We start from the raw sequence: 16,641 nt of genomic DNA, 5'->3' as shown, positions 1-16,641 counted from the left end.
TCTCTGTACAATAGAAAACTGCAGTATCTGGGCGAGTGTTACAAGCAATTATTTTGCGCTTGAACATATCTAAATTTTTTTTCGGATATTATGGCAGTAACCCAGGCAAGAATTTGTGAAACAATTTTATGATTTTTGCTGGTAATTTTATAGTTAAAAAAGGATCGTTTAAAAATTACGCAACGCAATATTTATTTTAAAAACAGAAACAATTTTAAAAACAGAAGTTGGAGACATTAGTTTCTTTTAAGCGGCGATTTTCATTAAACTTTAATGGGCTATTTTGACTTTTTATTTAAATTAAGGCTCTGCGAGGAAAAACTTTTGATCTTTTTTTTTTTGTTTATTGTGAAAGTTTGTGTTACATAATTTTTGGACGATTCCTTAGGAAAAATTATTAAATACTTTAATTAAAAAATTAAAGCGGAGAATTTATTACTAGTTTGTTTTTTTTTTAAGTACGTTTTGTTTACATTTGACGTAATGTATATATACTGCATATTTTACTAATACGAATCAAGGCTTCTAAAACAAGAACACAATGATCTTATTTTCAGAAAGCTTTTACAAGAGAGAGAACGTAAAATAATATAAAAGCACCTTTTTCACTAAGAGTACGTAAAATAACGTGAAAGCAATAAATCATTCTTAAATATATTAATATAACTTGTACTCGAGTATAAAATAAAAACTGGACATACATAACTCAAAACAATAAAACATAATTTCTTCGTCACAAGATAAATTAATTAAAAGTACTCTAAGATATTTTCAATAGAAAGAATGAAATCTTTGAATTTTTTTTAACAAACAGAGATAAGGTAGGGGTAATTAATGGTCAAAATTAGGCAAAACAATTTTGTTACAAAAATGAGCTGCACAATAAGTGTCACGAAATTAATTGAATTTCGTTCGACAGATTGGCTCATTCACATAACTATTATTTCTCTTGCTTAATGGTTTCAAAATAAAAAGGTCTTTAAAAATTAATGGAGATAAATCATGCTTCCACAAATAAGCAAAATACAAACTTTTCTATATACTTAGTATGTATACGTCGAGGATTTTCATTTTATCAAAAAATATTTTAAATTAAATATGTAAATTTCTAACTTTAAATAAAAGATCAGCTTTTGTAAAACGAAAAAGAAACAGTTTTTTTTTAAAACTAACCAAGAACATCAAACAACAAGTATTCAACAAGCCAAAGAAATATCCGCCATTTTGCTCGAAATAATGGCACGAGCATCTGTTGCAGAGCTAATTGAAGATGTATTATTAAATTATAGTAGCGATGAATAAACGAGATGTTAAACGCATTCAAAAACGAAAACCTTGACTAAAAACTTGAAGGCATTCATTTTTTGAGAAAAAGTAATGCGATTGAAATCGTCATAAAGTTTGACCAAGCAAACGTTTTTAAAAAAAACGGACTAAACGTTAATAACAACAAGCTTATTTTCAAATTGTCAAACAAAAACCGAAAAACTAAAAGGCCAAAACAGAAAAGTTCAACTAAACCAAACTCACATTTCGGTGTTTGCTCTTTCAATTGATGCAAAAAAAAATTTCGAATCGGAAACTACGTCAAAGCAACAGGTAACGGCAATTATATATTCATCAATAGTGAATTTGAGTTCACTGTTAAAGTTTTTTAAAAATGGGCGTGGGTACCTAAAGTGCACTGGTAGCATTCAACACTAACCAGGATGCACAATAGGCACACAACTATAAAACAACAAAGTATTACTAAAGTTTTTACTACAACAGTAATTAAAATGTTCTGATCATCAAAGTTACAGAATGTATTATGGCTGTAGTATGTAAAAAATAAATGGGATACAGTCGCACCTAAAGAACACTAGTTAACAATAAAAATTTGTCGTACAAACTAAATTGTAAAAGTAGAAAAAAAGAGCACTGTATTTTAATGCGTTGTTATTTCAAATGAGAATAAAATAAAATTCAAGAGCAGTATATTTTTAAATAAAATTAAAAAAAAAAAGGTTGGTACGGGTACAACTTTTCATGGTATTAACAAGGCTGGAATGTCACCATTTTATTAGAGTCTACATTGAATTTCAAAACATTTCCAAGATTCAAGAGTTGTTGATTTGTATATTCTGTTATTTGAGGATAGCTGAAGTGTAATTTTTTTTCAAATTTAGGTAAAACAACGCGAGATCCATCCCAGTATTTTGCTGGACGCAGAAATGTTCTGTTCGAAAGACATTCTTCCGAGTACAAAACATTAACTCAGCCAAGATTTGTTGTTGTTTTTGTTGTTGCTGTTGTGGTTCTTAAGATGCTCCCAGAAGTCTTTACGGTCTTGTCACAGAGCATCGCAAAAGAGCATTTAACTACGAAGTTAATGCTTACTTCCTTGCAAATGTTGCTTATTAGGCAAAAGCCGGCGTTTAACCTCGAAACTCTTTGTTATAAGGCAGCACTATAACCACTGCGCCACGGTTACACTTCCGCTATTTTTCTGAGTTCTAGGAAAAAACAACAACAACCCACACTGTTCCGATTCACTCCAATATTAAATATTTTTTCTTGAAAACTTGAAATTATTCAAAATATGTTAGTTAACGTTAGGCCACGGTCTACTTAATAACACGCCTGAAAGACGCGCGCAAAAAAAACAAAAAAAAAACAAACTGTAGGCGGATAATTTTAAACAAATATGTCGATTTAAACAGTTTTGTGAACAAATAAGTTGAGTTAAAATTTAAAATTCGCTATACTAGCTGCTAAATTGCTTGTTTACAATTTTTGAGAACTGTTTATTTTAATAACCTTTTACAATAAGATAACATTTTTTGATCGATTAAATAAAAAAAAAACACTTTTCTTTATTAATTTTCTTATATAAATGATTTCTTTTCAAATTTCACAAACACTACAACTTCACAAAAAATAATATACATACATTTATATTTCTGCTTCGCAATGATCATTGTTGTGACCATTTAAGTACTTTTAAAGCTGGATAGTGTGTCGATAGAGGTGAGTAATGCTTTCTATAATTGTTAAATAAGATGCTAGATAGTATTTTTCCATGAAACTTATTGATGTTTTCAAATCCGTAAAATTCTGCTATCATCTTTGTTATATTTATAAAACTTGTCCTACAAACACATGACATGATGTGATGAAAAAAGACATAGCAATAAATCACCCATTGACACATATTGTCTCCAGGTATCTTCAAGCCTCCTCTATTGATTTCTTTAGTAACTTCAAATTCGTCATAATAGAACTGTGTATCATATTCATCTTCATCATTTCTACTGATGTATCCTGCAATATAAACTAAAGCCATTTTTACAGGCTTAGACAAGGCTAACTCCATATTTGAAAAATTACGAAACACATTGAAGGTATTGTCATCATTTAGCAAAATCTACATTTCAAACAAGCATGTTCACAACTTGTTTGAATTCCATCAAAATCTGTGTTTAAATCAAGGAGAAGCTTTGTTTTCTTAATGTTAACTTTTTGGTAAAACTTGTTGAACATTATTAAAATATGTTCCACCAAAACCTTGACGTAGCTTACTAAACATTTTTTCAATGGACTGAGAAAAATTTCCTAGACAAAACCTCCGTGTGAAGTGCTGAGGAGATGCTTAGTTAACTCAACCAGTCCTCTACTCGTGTATGCAAGAGCAGTATCTTCGGTAAGTTGACTTGTTGTCCTTGTTTTTTGAGGAACCATTTTTTCAAACATACTTGCTATCTAAGTAAAAATTCTAATCGCGGATTGTTAGGGTTATCAAAGACAGCCCTTTTTAAGTCTTTAGTTTTAACGTCTTCTTCCAACTGACTTTTTACATTTAGGATTTTGAAAAAGTTTACAATTTTTTCTATAAAATCAACAATCGCACCTGAATCCTGCATTTCTGGATGAATTTTTAGTGCAGTTAACGTTTCAACACAAAAAATCTTAAGACATAAAGCAACATTCTGTCGTTTTATAGGTTGTGAAAAGATAGAAACTTCATTAGGCTTTGATAGTTTCACAATAGAGTTATTTTCTAACTCAACCAGCTTCTTCAAGTCAACTCACTTTGCAGTTTTTTCAAGGCAGCAGTCAGAATACTTCAACTCTTGCATTTTTTTCAGTTAACCAATTGTTTTTGATAGATTTGATTAGATGTACATAATCATAGAGCAAAAAAATGTTTTCAGTTGTGCGCCATGGAGAAATCAAATTGAATTTTTTAAAGAATGATTGATTTACTCTATTAATATCACATAAAATTGCAACAGTAATGCCATTACATGAACGAATAAAATTTAACATATCAACAACTTGTTCATATTGAAAATCAGCACTTAAACGATACACTGGCAGTGCTTTGTACAAAAACCTTTTTCCTCCTAATAATGAGCAAATCATAAAACCTAAAACAGTGGTTGCAAAATGTTCTGGGGTTTTTACGGCTCTTCCAAATAAGATACCCCGTTGATACGTTAGTTGTGGTTTTACCTAAACTTCATCGATTATAATAATTACATTTTTTTGATGAGGATCTTTTAGTTGCATAAAATATTTGTTGAGGAAAACAAAATCCTCTAGCTTATTAACCTTAGATATAAGTTTACCAAGTGTTACAATATTTGGCATTTCATAGCCATCTCTAATACGACTGTAAAGAGATCTTGAAATTGAAAAATACTCAAAAGCCCCACTTAGAATTTCTGGAAAAATTTTATATTACCAAAAAATGTTAATGCATGCATGCTAACAAATTGTTGTAGGATAATGTTTTTTTTATGATTCATTTCAAACTCAAATGTAAATATCTAACAGCTTCTAAAATTTGTAAGTAAATTGTAATTTTATGTTTTCGATTACTGCACAGTGGTATAATAGAGCATCTATATCGAAAATGAAAACCTTCAAAGCGCAAATCAATTCTAACTTTTAAGAAACTGTAGAACAGCAGAGGTATCAATATAATCCTTGCATTCGATTATTAAACCATCATCCACCGAAAAGATATTACTGGAAATGGAATAACTTCTTTGTTTACTTTTAGGCAAAGATCATCAAAACAACTAATTTCATACAAAACGAGTGAGCTGAAATTTCATCAAGTTTCATGTTACGCGTAGATGGTAGTGATTTTGTTGTTGTTCTTTTTGTTGGTGGAGGTGTAGGAATTTGACTTTGAAATACACAGATGAAAATAGTTGGTGGATTTAAGGGACGAATTTTCCCATGAATGTGACAAGTTTCATTATTAACTGGCCCATGATTTTCACAAATGAATGTATTTGGACTATTTGGAATGTTTTCTATTGGAATAGATCTAATCTATCTTTCTCTTTCTAGAGGTTAACGGTTTTTGTTTGGTAATCGAAAGAGTTTAACTTTATGTTTTTTATCATAGTTTCCTCTACAACCAGTTACAAAACATTTATAAACAAGAACAAGGCATGATATAGTAATTTTTTTCAAATAACTATAAACAATTGATATTAAATATATATTGTATAGTATATCATATTATGTAAATACATTACTGCATTATATCTGCATACATAACTGAATTATATAAATATATATATATATATATATATATATATATATATATATATATATATATATATATATATATATATATATATATATATATATATATATATATATATATATATATATATATATATATATATATATAAACGCTAACAATATATATAAACACTAAAAAAAAACACAAAACTCCTTTTTTTTTTTTACAAACATTTGCCAACAGTTGTTTTTTTTTGCGCGCGTCTTTCAGGCCTGTTATTAAGTACTCTACGCCGCGGCGTAGAGTACATGCATTCACGGCGCGCCGTTAATGCATGTACTGGAAAATACACGAATTTTGCGTTTTTATAAAAAGGTTATGTTTCACTGCATTTTTTTAACCCGAATAATTTACTTTTTTTAATTTTTTTTTTCTCCTTGCGCTTTGGTTTGTCTAAAATCAAACAAAGTTAAATTTTTTTTAAATTACTTAAGTTTAGAAATACATTTTTGCTTTATAGTTGATGAGCCATATTTTAAAATATAAAATGGTACTGCTCTCAATGAAGATAATACATTAAATTTGAAGAAAAACAAGTTTTTCAAACAAGTTTTAAGTTATATGTTTAATTTCCAGTCATATGTCTGCAAACATATTAAAGGTCGAAAAAAATTTCAAGTTTAAAATCTGTTTTTTCCATTTTATATGAAAGTTTTTATTAATATAAGTGTGAAGACACACAAATTGACATACGGCTAATTAGACTTTTAAAGTTAAACCTTTTAAGGTTTATTTAAAAGTCTAAGCTCAAAATTTAAACATTACTGTGATGTGAACCACCCCTATTTTATAATGCCATAAAACTATTTATCTAAAATTCCGGTCTTTAAATTACCATATATTAATATATATATTTTATTTGAATATATATATATTTTTATTTTTTTTGTAAAAAATATGTATACATATTTTCTTACTCGATCGCAAACAGATCTTATTAGTTTAAACAATATATATAGATATTGTTTAAACTTAACATATCTTTTAAAACTTAACATTTATTGTTTATAAACAAATGTTGCAGACCGGAAAAAAAATATGTTTGTTATCACCGAGAAGACAAAAAAGTTTGAGATCTTGGATTAAAGGCGTTGAAATGGCCGTGCGTTAGGCGTATGTTTTGTGACTTCTCGCAATTTCATCAAATTAATTACGCAACAACTTGGTGTAGGTTACAATTACACCATCGGTGTTTTTGTCTGTGCCGAAAAAAAGGTTTTTTCATACCTATTTTTTATTCCGATTTTAGGTTTTGTTTTTTAAAACAATATACTGCAGTAGGTAATGTCACAGCCAAATCAAAATGTTTCCGACTATATGGGCTGAATCGTAAAAATTACTTAATTGGAATAAATTAGTACTTAATTGGAAAAAAGTCTTTCTTGTTTATCAGTGAATTATTTACTAACATTGTCGTGTAAATAAAATTTAAATAACTGAAAACTTGAAGCTTTAATTTAAATTTAGTTTATGGAAAAATTAAAAAGCGATTTATAAAAAATTTTTGAAAATTTTTTGCTAGACAGTGTTACTGATCTTTACTTCCCTATTGAAAATCTTTTCTCGTTTCTAAATACCGGGTAATAACAAATTGAAGTAATTTAAACTGTTTGAAGCATTAGATGTTGTCGCTTATTTTGTGTTTTTTTGCTTGTTTCATTATTTTTTTTGATGTGTTTGAATAAATTTTTGAAAAATGAACCCACAAGCAGAACTGTGTAACGATTTGAATCTGCCTAAAATTTGTCTTGTTAACATACTTACCTGACTGGAAAGTAAACCATTTACAAGGGGCTTCTTCCAGAGTGAGGCTTGTGCATTGCACTTCGCACCGGCTGACCTCTGCGATTACCGCTAACGTCGGTAACTCGACAGTATAATTTCTGATAGCGGAAGCCTGCGTTCGCGCTCGCTTCCTTCTTTGTACAATAGAAAACTGAAGTAACTGGGTGGGTGTTACTAGCAACTATTTTCCACGTGAACATATTTAAATTAACCTGACTGGGAAGTTAAGTCGGGTCATGGAGCTGCTTCTTTAGTCACTAAGTATTTTCAGTTTTTGGTAAATGTTTTAATTTGAAATTGGATTAATCTTTTAAATGGCGTGCTTTACAAAGCAACGAGAAACAGTTTTTTTCAAAACTGATGATGATACTCAATTACCTTTTACGGAAAATCAACAAACCGAAGAAATATCATTAATTCTACTTGAAAAATACTCGTGAAAGCTTCTGCTGGTAAATCGAACGAACAAGTTGAAATCTATTATAGTAGCGATGAAGCTTCGGATGATGAATGCGAAAATCAACAAAAAATTAAAAAACAACCAAGAAACTATGTTGAAGCAGCAAAAGCAGAAATAAAGAAACTAAACTTACCAAAATTACTCATTCGCGAAATAGAAGATCATTTCACGAAAACGACTTCTTAAAGTGAAAAAAGAAAACCTAGACGAAGAACTTGAAGGCGTGCAATTTTACGACGAAACACAGCTACCGAAATTGTTATGAAAACCAACGAAGCCAGAATAAAATTATTAGAAAATGGTTTAAAAATTAACAATTACCAGCATGCTTTCAAAATATCTAATATAAATCGAAGGCCAAAATTAGAAAGAAAACGCTTAAACCAAACACACGTATCAGTATTTGGCCTTCCAATTGAAGCATAACAATTTAAGATTGGAAGTTTTTTTTGAAGAAATAGGATACGGTAGACGTGTCTACACAAAACCGGTAATGAGGACAACGCCAGGAAAAGGCACGCCCAACTACTCCGGTACCCCGTTGCTTTCATGGAAGACATGCCAAAGCCAAATCCAGCCTCCCTAAACATCGTAGGCTATAAAATACGAACTAGGCACAACGGTTAGAAAATACACAACCACACAGAAAAAAGACAACCTCGCGACTCAAAAAACGAAACTTCACCTACACTAACCCATCAACAACCAACATGTGAACTTGAAACAAGCAACTCAAAAACCGAAGAAAATCCATCTAAAGTAACAAATGATGAAAACATAAATAAACCAACCGTTACAAAAAAAACATCGTATTTGAAAACGAAGAAGAACAAACGAATGAAGAAGAAGAAGAAGAAACAAGCAACAAAACAGAATAAGAACGATGCTCAACACGAAGGCTAGAAGAACAAACGGAAGACACGAAACAAATTAGAAAAGAATACTGCTTCGAAAAGCCGACTCAACAAAGAAGCAGAAGAAGAGGAGAATCACTCGAAAGACGCCGAAGAAAGTAAGCGAGCGGAAGAAGCGAACGAAAAAGGTTGAGAAAAAATGGACGAAGACAACACGTGACAAACAAAACGCAGTGCACCACCACCGACTCCACACAAAAATGATTGAAAAAAAGAATGGGAACAAGCCATGAAAGCAGCATGCTGAAAAAGTTTTTCTTATTTTTTAGTTTTTCCTTAATTTTTATAAACGGTTTTTTTAATAAGTTTAATTTTTATACGAATATTTCAACACGAAACTAATTAACTCTAAACCACCAGAAGTTGGCATTCCAAATAAGAATGTGCTTATAAGCATATTCTTAATTACGGATCTCCTACTTAGGGATAAGAAAATGCCTAGACATTGATAAATGGATATAATAAGCATTTTCTCAGTCAACGTTGCTGGTCTAATAAATAAGCAAAAACGAGATGCAGTTTTTAATAGTTTCGAAAAACTAAATTACGATTTTTATTTATTACAAGACACTCATTTAAATAAGTTACAAAACGATGAGTTATCAAAAAACTGGAAAGGCAGCGTTTTTACCTCTGCCGGTAGGACCCGCACAGATGGGACAGCAAACAAGTGCTAAACCGAACACGTGCTAAAACGATACGAAAAGTTCAATCACAAAAATGGAGTTTTTAATTACATATAAAATAACAAAACAATTCAGCTAAACAGTATGCTCTCCGACAAGATTTTTCTAAACACAGAGAAAAATTGTTTGAATTAATCGAAAACAAAATTAAACATATAAATTTAGAAAACGTTTTAGTAGTCTTGGTTGGAGATTTTAATATGATTTTAAACGAAATTGATAGGCATCCATAAATTTACCGGAAAAATGCTCCTCGACGGAGAAACTTAAAAAATTAAGTAATAAACTCGAAGTAGAGGACACTTTTTTCGTCTTTTTAATCCAAATAAACAAGAATTCACTTGTAAAGCCACAAACAATATTTCATCCACTGATAGAATCTATTCAAGTAAAAAAACGAGACAAAATGTGGAGATAAAACACGAACCGATGGCGCATTCTGCCCAATCTACTATAACGCGTGCGTTGCCTCCATTACCCTTGACAAAATAGAGATGGGTAAAAGTCTGTGGATTTTTAATAATAAACACTTAAAAAATAAAAACTATTTAAATCAAATTGAAGCAATTATTAGCAATAAAACATCCGAAAACGTAGAATCTAAAAAAGAAACGTGGGAAAATCTTTGAAAGTAAACTAAAAAGAACACGCAAAAAAATTATGTAAACAACAGGCAAAAAATAACAGGATTAAAGAATATAAACTAAAAAAATATTTAAAAACGCAGTTAAAAACGCACCTGAACCCACGCATGCAGATTTTGAGAGCTGACATCAAAAACAAACTAAAATTTTTGAAACAAATAGAGCGCATGGCGCGTCAATAAGAGCAAAAATTAAATGGCGACTTGAAGGCGAAAAATGCAGTCGCTCGTTTTTTCAATTAGAAAAGCTAAAACCAGCAAAACAAGTAACAACAAAAATAAAGGATAAGAACAACAACATTAAATCAGAAAAAGATGAAATCCTCAAAGAGTTCAAAAATTATTATAGAGAACTCTATGCAAGCGAAAAATGCAACGAAAAAAGTCAAAACTTTCTTTTTTCTAAAACATCCCCTATTCAAATAGTACCCAAAACTTTAAGTAAAGAACTAGAAATGCTAATATCAATTATAGAAATTAAAAGGGCGCTGAAAACGATGCAAAATAACAAATCACCTGGAAGCGACGGCCTCACCATCGAATTCTACAAGCAAAATATTTATTTGTTTGGGGAATTGCTGGCCGCAGCTATAAACGAAACGTTTAGCAGCAGTGAAATGTGCGAAAGCCAAAAAAAAGTAATAATCATATGTTTGTTTAAAAAAAGGAGATAAGACAGATATTAACAATTGGCGTCCTATCTCCCTTTTGAATAGAGACTATAAAATCATAACTAAGATAATTGCAAGATGCAAATGTTCTACCTTTGATTATAAACGAAAATCAAACAGCATGCGTCCCTCGGAGAACCATATATTACAATTTATGCTACACCAAAGATATTATAAGAATATCTAACAAAAACCAATTTGATGCGTCTATTATATCCATTGACCAGGTCAAGGCATTTGATAGAGTTGATAGAAACTATCTATATGACATTTTATCTTTTTTTGGTTTTAATACCGTATTTATAAATTTTATTAAAACAATATATAACGACATAAGCGCGCAAATAAAAATAAACGGACTTTTATCTGAAAAAGTTGAAAATCGCAGAAGAATAAGGCAGGGTTGTCCTCTTTCGATAATTCTATATATCATACAAGCCGAAATTTTCTCAGGATACATAAGAGCAAACAAAAACATAAAAGGAATAACAATAAACCAAAAAGAAACTAAATCGAGCAATTATGCCAAGGCTTGTGGCTTGGAAATAATAAAACAAAAAACAAACAAAATTTTCTAAACTTTAACTGGGAAGAAAACACCCTTAAAAGCTTGGGTATTTACTTTTCCAATAGAGATTGTTTAGTTAACAATAAGAAATGGAACGAAAGCATTGCCACTATTCAAAAGAAAATTAAACGCTGGCAAATGTTGAACTTATCCTTTAAAGGAAAAAGAATAGTAATTAATCAAATACTCTTAATTAACCTTGGCACTTAGCTTTTACGTTGCCAATACCTAACGATAGAGTTATCAAATTTATCGAAAAAATTGTTGAAAATTTTCTCTGGAGCAACAGCTCAATTAAAACAAACCAAAAAGTTTCTAAACTTCCTTTCAGCCGAGGAGGTTTAATCATTAAAGATATAAAAAAAAAAAACTAAAATCCATCCAGCTGACTGGGGTGGCAAAAAATTTTAATCACACCCTAACAGGCGCATGGAAAGACGCTGCGACGCATATTTTCAATAGTTATAGAAAAACTAATCAAGGAGAAAATATATTTATCACAACCCACTCAAGCAGTGCAATTGATACTCTCCCGTGTTCTACCAGCAACTAATTAAAAACAGGAGTCAGATTTTTAACGGTGAGAGCGACATAAAAAATATGTGTATTGAGGAAATCCTCGACCAGCACACTTTTTATAACTATTTTATTAGAGACAAAAACCACCAGACTATAAAACCTAAAAAGAAACTACTTTGAACCAAATATCCAAAATATCTGATCTTGCAAAGGTTTTTGAACCTGGTTTCTTGGATTACCAGTTAACCGGTCTTAAACAAACAACATTTAAAAAAATTAAAAACTCCATTCCACGTGTTTGGAAAACAAAAATTAAAAAGGAAGATCAATCTTATTACCATAGCAAATCAAATTTCACCCTAAGAAACTTAATACACCCCCTAAAACCGGTTTTGATAACCGACCTAACATCAAAACCAATTTACGATTTTCTTATGAAAAAGAAATACAGTTTGGGTGTAACAACCCTGTTTACTAGGTGGAACTCTGTTTTTGAAAAGAGCATGACGGGCACATCCTCAAAGGAGTTGCTCCTCTCTCAAAACATTTTCAAAAGAAATAATAACAACAAAGCAAAAAAATAAAATATAAAGCCATTCACTTTGCGCTACCCACAAACTCCATCCACAAAGGTCATCAGGTGACCTTTGTCCCCAGTGTATGAAAGATAGAGTCTCACATGATATATAGCTGCGAAAAAAAACAACCTTTATTATCAAATACACAAAATATTTGCTAAATAAGACTTATAAGACAGTTAACCTTTTAAAAACACTTTTAATTTTGGTTTTATTGAAAACGCGCCAAAAATTGAAATTGGTAATTTATTGCTTGACGAGCTTTTATATTATCAATCCATAAGAATGAGAGCTTATCATGAGAGTAGTATGAGCGCATGAATAAGCCTTCTAAGAGCATATATATCTAAAATTAAAAAAATACTTCAGATCGAACACGACATTGCTAAGAAAACAACCAATTACACTCTTTTTTAAATGAAACTAAAGAAATAAGAGATACAAAACTAAATATAAAACTAGAAAATAAGTTAAACCAATTTTTAAATTAAATAAAAAAACCTTATACTTTTTGAAAGACCCAAACTTTTTATTTTTTTATTTTAAATTTTCGCCTTTTCTTTTTACTTTTTTCTTACTTTTCTAAACTCGCTTATTCTTGATGCGCTCCGTTTCTCGACTTGAAAAGCATAGGAAAAACTTTGTAAATATTTCTATGTTATTCTTGTCAAGTAGTCCACAAGGCTTGTGGACTACTTGACAAGAATATTGTGTTTATATTTTCATTAGTCCGCCCAATTAGCTGGCGGACTAATGAAAATATAAACACAATATCATCCACAAGGGGCTTCTTCCAGAGTGAGGCTTGTGCATTGCACTTCGCACCGGCTGACATCTGCGATTACCGCTAACGTCGGTAACTCGACAGTATAATTTCTGGTAGGGGAATCCTGCGTTCACGCTCGCTTCCATCCCTAATAGAAATAAAAAACTGATGCAACTGGGTGCATTTGAGTGTTTTCATCGATTATTTTACATGTGAACATAAAACATATATATGGCAACATATCTATTTATGATAAGGCCAAAATTTCTTAAACAATATAATAAATATAACTTAACCTGTTGGTTCATATAAAAAACAGTGAGAAAAATTTTATTATTTAAGCGAAAATTTAGTGGCAAATTTTCTTTTTATTTTGTCAAAATTTTTAAAATGCAAAAGGTGTAAAAAGCATAAAAACGCATAAAACTGAATGAAAAAGTACTTGATAGTATTAAAGCACAAGCAAAAAGTGATTATCTGTTAAGCAAATTTTTGACTGGCAGAGATAATTAGTAGATCTCTTAAAAATTGACTAGAGTAAAACAGCATAGTGATGAGTTATGAAACAGAGTCGTACGGACATCGTGATTATAAATATCGTGTGGAGAGATATAAAGATGGCGGATGTTTTGTCACAAGATATGGATAACATTATTTTAACTGAATCATTAAACTATTTTAGTGATTTTGAGAGTTTCCTTTATGAATTTTGTGAAGTCTAATTATGAACATGTAAGCTTTTTTAAATATGTTATCTTCCGAATTAAAAACGAAAGAAACTAAAAGCATACTTTTGAATTAACTAAACATTTTAAAAGCAAAGTTGAGAAAAGAGATGTTGGAACAGGGCCGTACTAAAGGTGGAGCCGGGCCGCGGCCCCAGACGAAACTTAGGAGGGCGCAAAATTTCCAAAAAATAAATAAATAAAAAAGTTATAAGAAGAAAATGAAATTTTATGGCGTCTCGTTGATAAAAAAAACTAATTAAAATTGCGAAAACTGGATTTGCTCACTGGAATCAACCGCTCATTTACTGCTCTTTAATTAATTTAATTTTTTTAGTTGGCGCTCTTTAACAATAACGCACTGAATATGTTTTTATAAAATGATCTTCTTTTAATGAAGAATATTTAATACCAGTTTTTTTTTTTTATAACTTCGAGACTATGTAAACAGTTCCATCATCAGAAAATAGCGTTAAAGTATTTTAATAATGTAAAAATATTTAAAAAAGAGGTCCATGACATGTTTTTTAGAAAAGTTTATCCCCATGATTATGTTTTATAGAAAAGTTCAAACCGTTTTTTTTTTTAACTTTTCTTTAAGTTCTTTATCAAGATGGAAAAAAACTGAAAATATTGACATTCTTGTTCAAGGGAAACAGTGACATAAAGTGGTCTGACAAAAAGTAATCAAACCATTGCACAGACAAATCAAAGATATTCTTCAAGTTTCCGAATCCATTATCTACAATCCATGACAAATGCTGTCACAGTTTGTAATTATAACTTAAGAGATGTTAGAGTGATCAACTTCGTCATAGATGCTATAGAAACAGCCAACCAGAATAGAATTAAGGTGGTTTTGCAATAAAAAAGCAGCGCAAACTAGGCAATCGCTATTCGCATTTCCCTCACCATACTATAAAGTTGCTATGTGTGAAAGAAGTTTCTATAAATCGAGACTCATAAAAAACTACACGGGTTCAACTCTGAGTCAAGAATGTTTGTCTTGTCTGGTTTCAGTTTTAATCAAACATGAAGTCGTCAATACCATTGAGTTTTGCTGATATAATTTGGGAAATTTGCTTCAAATTATAAAGGACAAAATCACTAATGATGTCATCAAAATCAGTTAAAAAGCCAGAAAACTGAACCTTGTTTTTGTGAACTGAAGTTTGTGCAATAATCATGACAAATTGTACTTTACACTTGATGTGATAAATTTTGTGATCAATATATCTTTTTTTAATTTTACCTTTTTTGTTGGAGGGGTGGGTAAGGCGCTTTTCGGAAGCGCAAAGTTGGCTCGGTATGACTCTAGTTGGCAATTTTCTTTTATGTCTTGTCTCGAAAAACATTTTAAGTTGTTCAACGAAAGATGGAAAAGAATCTTCTAAAGTTGTTGGTAGTCTTAACAAAGTTATTGATAACAATACTACAGAATTATTTCAAGATGATCTTATCATCTATGGATGCTGAAATAAATCTATGAATGCTGAAATAAATCTAAAAATGATAGAGATCAGTATATCAATCTTTAATGAAGAACTTCTTATGAGAAGAGTTAAATGAAATGTGGAAAATAATTTAATTTTTTATTGATCACGATAAAAACAAATCAACTGTGACTAAAATTGAATCACCTCAAATTCCAAATCGCATTTTATGTAACAATTATACACTGTAAAAAATCTGCGTTGTATTTAGACTTTTTCCGTAGTGACACGTTACGGAAAAAAACCGTTTTCAATAAATTACGGTCTTTTACCTATACTTTTGAGACTTTTAAAATAATCACATCATTTTTTATGATTTTGTCCGTATTTATGATAGGAGAAGTTCCGTTACTTTGCATTACAGACTTTAACCGCTCATTTTAGTATAATTTAGTATAGTCTCTAATTTACAGAGCGCCATACTTCTTATATTTCTTTTTCGCGAGGAGAAATTATATACGTATATAATTTCAAGTTAGAGATTTTGATGTATATAGTTTTACTGGAACTAAAGTGCTATATGTTGTTAATGAAGTGCATTCGCAAAAAATTCTCATTATTTTAGATAAAGGATGATGTTATAAATAGATATAGATATTTATTAGACTAAGACTAGCAGAAAAAGCAACCCGTAAATCGGGTTATGGTCGATCTGTTACAAAATTAATTTATAGTGACCGTTTTAGAATTAAAGTTGCGAACCCTTAACTAATACCCTTTTAGAAAAATGCCTTTAAATTGAAAAAATAAAACAAATTGTCATTTAAAATAAATTATACAATATTCGTATGACTTTAAAAAAATACATATTTCAGCTAGGAGATGTTTGAAAAAATAATTTCTTAGCAAATAATAATAAAAAAACATAAAAAACTTGCAATTCTAATGATTCCAAAAATATTTATAGCAAAATCATGCAATTAACAGCGCTAAAGACAAAAAGTCAAATTGAGATAAAACAAATTGTATACTGGCAAAATAATTTGTCATGGCTATTAGTGAATGATTAAAAGCAGTGATTTTTAATAATAAAATTACCTATTTATCATTTTTAACAATAGACACCGACGTGAAAGGTAAGCCAAATGTCTATCAACTCAAAATATAACAAAAAAACAACATCACAGCAACAACACTCAACAATAGCACACACCATAAGTTAATATAGTATGCATATAACATAACTTAAGTAACATAACATTCATATATAACAGAACATAAGTAAACAACATTACGCAAAATTTTATTA

The 16,641-nt window shown here is 30.3% G+C and overlaps 1 non-coding gene and 1 pseudogene across 1 annotated transcript; both read left to right on the top strand.

Moving 5' to 3' along the window:
• Positions 1-7,340: 7,340 nt before the first annotated feature.
• Positions 7,341-7,502, top strand: LOC136082883 (U1 spliceosomal RNA). The gene has a single exon (XR_010639804.1). It is a non-coding gene; the product is annotated as a U1 spliceosomal RNA (small nuclear RNA).
• A 5,640-nt stretch (positions 7,503-13,142) lies between these two features.
• LOC136082885 (U1 spliceosomal RNA) lies at positions 13,143-13,319 on the top strand (annotated as a pseudogene).
• Positions 13,320-16,641: the final 3,322 nt, after the last annotated feature.

Source organism: Hydra vulgaris, chromosome 07, assembly GCF_038396675.1.
Source record: "Hydra vulgaris chromosome 07, alternate assembly HydraT2T_AEP".
Lineage (NCBI taxonomy): Eukaryota > Metazoa > Cnidaria > Hydrozoa > Anthoathecata > Hydridae > Hydra > Hydra vulgaris.
Note: the sequence above shows the minus strand (reverse complement) of the source record. Positions and strands in the feature narration are given on the sequence as shown.